The sequence below is a fragment of the Pongo pygmaeus genome, chromosome 2 (genome assembly GCF_028885625.2).
Source record: "Pongo pygmaeus isolate AG05252 chromosome 2, NHGRI_mPonPyg2-v2.0_pri, whole genome shotgun sequence".
Taxonomy (NCBI): domain Eukaryota; kingdom Metazoa; phylum Chordata; class Mammalia; order Primates; family Hominidae; genus Pongo; species Pongo pygmaeus.
The window spans coordinates 40,743,931-40,749,930 of NC_085930.1; positions in this window are offsets into that span (position 1 = coordinate 40,743,931).

The following is a 6,000-nucleotide window of genomic DNA, read 5'->3' on the forward strand; positions in this document are numbered from 1 at the left end:
CAGGAGCGTTGAAGGAGCACCTTGAGTTGGAGAAGTGTCAACAATTTTGATTGAAGCTAGATGCGCGTGTGTGTGCCTAGTGGGTAGGCCTTAATTTGCTGCTTCTTCACATTTCATTGGCGATTAAATGCTGAGGGACCCATGTCTCTGATACCTGGCTCGGAGCCCAGTCTCCTAGGATGCTATTTCAACTTGACCGAGCTATAAAAGCATAGGAGCCCCAGTCATCAAATCAGTAGAGCAACGAAGATCTGTGCTGTCTGGTCAAGGGTTAGATTTGGATGGTTAGGGAGCTGGAAGATATTGGTATGGGATTGTGGGGTTGGAGAGATGGATTTGGCTTAGGAGAACAGAAGGAAGGCTCCAGCAGCAGGAAATCATTTTCTTGCTAGCCTGTGTTCCAATTAGGGGCAAATATTAGAAGCAGGAATGGCCTCAAGGTAGGAGGATAATAGGACTGAGGGTTTTAGGTAAGGGATATCCTGCCACAGAGATGACAATGTGATCTGGTATGCGTTTTCCTCTGCATGTCAAATGAATAACAAGGATTCATTTGCTTCCGCCACAAGATGCACAACATTCTCTACTCCTCTCTCTGCTGTTGCTGCTGGAGGCCACTCATGTAGGGCACCCATATTCATGACAGCTTGAAAGCACTAGAGAAAGCCAGCTTCTATATTGTGTTGCAAAATTGCTGCAGGCTTATTTCTTTGAGAGCACATACTGTTTTGAGTCCTGAGAAGACCCTTTTGTATCTTGCCTACCTCTCCTCTTTGAGCGCCTGTAACATACGTGCAGTGGGCATAAACCACGCACCAAGACCTCGCTGTGCTAGTGGATTTACTTTAGATTGCTACTACAACAAATTACTACAAATTTAGGGGCTTAAAACAACACCCATTTATTATCTCACAGTTCTGTAGGTCAGAAGTCCAGTAGGTGCAGCTGGTTTTTCTATTTCAAGTCTCACAAGACTGAAATCAAGGCATTCACTGAGCTGCTTTCCCTTCCGGAGGCTCTAGGGGAGAGTCCATTTCCAGGTTCATCCAGGTAGTCGGCAGAAATCAATGTCTATAGGACTGAGGTCTGTTTCCTTTGCTGGCTGCCATCTGGGCATCTCCCTTGGTATTTAGAGGCCTCTTTTGAGTCGTTGTAGGTAGTCTCTGCACACCCAGAACTAGGAATGGCATATTAAATTCTTCTGACCCTGATCTCTTCTGTCTGCGCTTCTTGTGCTGCATCTCTATGACCAACTCTTCTGCCTTCCACTTCTGCTTTTAAGTGATTAGATGGGCCCCCTTGGTAATCCAAGATAATCTTCCTATTTTAAGGTCTGTAATCTCAATCACATCCACACTGTCTCTTTTGCCACGTAAAGTAACATATTCACAAGTTCCCAGAGATTAGGGCTTGGAAATCTTTGGGGGACATTATTCTGCCTATCACAGCTAGGTTATTTTCATATTTTTCTCCCTTAATCCACATAACAGCCTCGTAAAGGAAGCATTGTTATACTCATCATACACGAATAGTAACTGAGGTTCAGAGAGGTTCCTATTACAGCTGATAAACGGGGGAGCCGGGGTTTGAATCTTGCTTCAGAGCTCACACTCCTTCCTCTGCCAGAGATGGCGGGGTGGAAGCAAAGCCATCATGTGACCTGCCAGTCTCATTGCATTTCCCACCATTGTTACACTAGGGCTGCTTCTCAATTTAGCAAGGTCGTCACTGTGTCACTAACTCTCCTCCTGGGTATGTGGTATGTGTGTCTGCTGGGTCTCAGCAGAACACAAATGGCACGCTCAAATGAAGTTATTGAGAAGAGATTAATAAAAGGACTGTTTACAAGGTTGTGAGTGGGGCAATGCGAAACCAACAAGGAATGACAGAGCACGTTGGCTAACAACAGCTATTGCACCCCACGCCTAGAGGAGTATGGGGAAGAAACAGTTACTAGCACCCCAAGAGAAAGGAGAAACTGAAGGAGGGGCTGCCTGGCTGGAGCTGTGGCCTTCAATAGTGGAACACCGCTACAACCAGCCTGGCAGGGAGGTAGGTGGCAAACTAGATGACTTCACTCTCCTCCCTCTCTCTGAACTCCCACTATTGGCAAATCTTAACGAGGAGCCAGAGGAAAGGGGAGTCTGTTTATGCAGTTCTTGAATTTTAACTTTCCAGGCTCAGAGCAGAGTATAGAAAGGTAGAGGGTGGATCTGAGAGAGACTATCCAGCACTGTGAGACTGTCCTTCCCTGTGTCGTTGAAATCGGGTATGGCGGTGGGATTCGCTTGGGCCAGTGTGTTAGTTTCCTAGGAGATTACCATAAACAGGAGGCTTAAAACAAGAGAAGCTTATTCTCTCACTATTCTGAGGGCCACGCCCTCCCCAAAGGCTCCTGAGAAGAATCCTTCCTTCCTAGCCTGGCAGCCTTTGGCATTCCTTAACTTGAGCTGCATCACTTCAGGCTCTGCCGCTGTCTTCACAGGGTCTTCTCTGTCTCTGTGTGCTCTCCTCTTCGTATAAGGACATCCATCATTAGATTTAGGGACCAACCTAGATATCACCTTGAGATCCTTAACTAAATATACCTGCAAAGACCCTATTTCCAAATAAAGATCACATTCTGAAGTTTGGGGTGAACATGAATTTGTGGAGGGAGGCGGTGTGGATAATATTCAACTCACAAGGCCGGGCATGGTGGCTCACGCCTGTAATCCCAGCACTTTGGGAGGCCGAGGCAGGCAGATCACGAGGTCAAGAGATCAAGACCATCCTGGCCAACATGGTGAAACCCCGTCTCTACTAAAAATACACAAATTAGCTGGGCATGGTGGTGCATGCCTGTAGTCCCAGCTACGCGGGAAGTACTGTAGTACTCAGCTACTGAGGCAGCAGAATCGCTTGAACCCAGGAGGCAGAGGTTGCAGTGAGCCGAGATGGCGCCACTGCACTCCAGCCCAGAGCTAGAGCGAGAGACTCCGTCTCAAAAAAAAAAAAAAAAAAGAAATTCTACTTATGATAACCATGTACATCTGGACCAAAGCTTCTAGGCCTAGCATGCAATTTTTTCTTTTTTCTTTCCTTCTGCCATGGCAATCAGCAATGCTCAGACAGCAGCTGCCCCCTCAGCCTGGGTCCTGGAGTGAGATGAGGCAGAGCAGAGCCCTAGCTGACCTACAAAGGAAACATAACATAAATAGAAATAAATGTGTCATCTCTTCTGAAGTATGCCGTGTACGGTAGTTAATGACCATAGCCCATCCCTTCAGAGATATTGCCAGCAGCCATAGTAACTCCCTAGTTCCTTCCTTTCACACAAACACCCTTGAATTGACCGACACCATTCTACAGACTCATTGTTTCTTTTAATCCCAACCCCATTGGCAACATTTCACTGCACCGTAATTCCTATCTGGGGCCAAGGTATAGAAAGAAATAGATCTCCAAAGACTGCCTTTTGTATCCTTAGAGGGACAAGTTTTGTAGGAAAAAGAAAATGAAGGCTAGAGCACATGGGTGTTCTCTGAAATGAGCTGCAGAGTAGCTGTCTGCATTTCAGACTGACAATTTCAAATGAATCCTCCACCAGAAGCAGCCAGGAATGTCTGCTGAGAAAACTGTTTTCCGCCTACACAGGGCTCTCTAGGTGCACCCTTCCCTGCCCTGCTATGACCACTTGTGCAAAACTACTTGAGAAACTGTGCCTCATGAAGTTTGTTTATTGATGCTACTACATGAGCTCTCTGAGTCCATCTGCCAATCTTCTTTTCTCTAATACTGTTCTCATTGCTATGGGTGTGGGCCAATGGACTCAAACTATCTTTACGGGGGCCTTAAAAGCAAAATGGATAAACTAGGTTCGAACTGTCAGACAAGACAGACAGACATGTCTGGAATCATGAGAAAGATTGCCCGATTCCAGGCCCCGCCCACCTCACTAATCCATCTTGAATAGCCCCTGGGTTTGACTGCTCCCACATACTAACTGCTGCTGCAGAAGCTGCAACTTCCCTCATCTCTTCCGCAACCACAAGCTCTGGGAACCGCAACGGTAGCAAGAAAGAAAAATGTTATACCAACACTGAACTTAGAGGGGTGGTTCTCAAAGGATGTTACTGGGGTTTACAGCATCTGCAGCACCAGGAAACTTGGAAATGCAAATTCTTGGGCCCAGCCCTAAACCTACTAAAGGAGACACACTGGAGTGGGGCCCAGCAATCTGTGTTTTATCAAGTGTTCCAGGTGATTCTGGGGCATGCTAAAGTTTGTGAGCCACTGACTTAGTGTGTGACCTCAGAAGACAAGTAGCCTGCCTGTTACATGATTTATCTTGGTAAAAGTATCACCAGTTCCTCTGTCACCTTTGCTTGGTCAGGAGGAATCCACCTGTAGTAGAGTGGAGAATCCCTGTGAACCCAAGTTGTATCCTGTCCTCCTGGGTGTTTTGTATTAGCTTCAGGTCACAAGTGCCAGTCGGCGTTGTGCAGCACCCAGGAGGCAGAAGCAAGTCAGCTACAAGTGAAGCCTGTCATGTGGACAGCAGGGTCTCTAACATCTCCTGTTAAAGCAGCACATGTTCTACCTTTGTTCTGACAGAAACCAATGTGTACTTCAAAGTGGCTTGAGGATCTCTTTAGTTCTATATTTTTGGTGAGTTTAGAAATACTTTAAGAAACTGGTTTCACTGTAGTTTACAAAATGCCCTTTTTCTGTGTCCATCAAAGTACTTTGTATCTGACATCTGTGCTAATCTCTTGTGAGTTTCCATTTACAAGATGCCATTTTGATAAAATGCAAAAAGTGTCCATATGGTTACACAATTGTGTCTCTTTGTCTGGAGAATGAAGGAAATGAAACTGGGGGATCCCCTGGAGGAAAGACAAATCAATAACCATTTCACCAGGTGGCAAATTCAGTGGGTCCTATGAAGCAGTGTGTGCAGTAGGGGAGAAATGAGTCATACTCTCTCATAATTCAAAAGAAAATGATATGTTCATTTGTGACAGCCACCTGGGCTAGACCACCTGGAGGTGTTTCTGGCACACTGAAGTAAAGAGCTCATCCTAACCTACCCTGTCCTCGAAAGTAGCATTCTCTACATAGGGCTTGCATAAGTGCTGCATTGGGCTCCTGATAGACAAATCAGTCAGACCTAACCGATGAACTCCGCTTCTTCAGTAGTTTGGATAATTCTCTTAATTTTGTCTGATAGTACTGAATTGCCTGAGAAAACCCACTGGTTTCTTGCACAGTACAGTCTGTGAATCAGGATTACTTTTTGTCGTTTTTATGTGAAAACGACATAAATAATCTTTTCCTCCTCTCCACCTTCAGAGCTCTCAGTGTGTTTTGGAGTGTGGTAAGTATGGCCCCAGAAGGCCAATAGAATCCTGTAATTTGTGCTCTAATAATCTGTATCCTGCCTGCCTTTTTGGGGTCTATTAGTCCATTTTCACACTGCTATAAAGACATACCCAAGACTGGGTAATTTATAAAGAAAAGAGGTTTAATTAACTCGCAGTTCTGCATGGCTGGGGAGGCCTCAGGAAACTTACAATCATGGCAGAAAGGGTAGAGGGACATCTAACATGGTGGCAGGCGAGAGAGACAAAAGTGAGTATTGAAGAGGGAAGAGCCTCTTATAAAACCATCAAATCTTGTGAGAACTAACTCATTATCATGAGAAATCATGGAGAAACCACTCCCATGATCCAATCACCTCCCACCAGATCTCTCCCTAGACATGTGAGGATTATGGGGATTACAAGATGAGATCTGGGTGGGACACAGCCAAACCATATCAGGGTCTGAGCCTTATGCCTATCTGGCCTCATTTTTCTTCCAAGAAATGCTTTGTGCTAGTGGGACTGTAAGCTAGACAAAAAGGTATCAAAGTGCTAAGGGAAAGAATATATGTAAGTGGCATGCATATCACAAGTGACAGCTTTTTTCCATGGAAGTTAAGGTGGTCTCAGTGTCCCTAATTGGCACCTGCATATC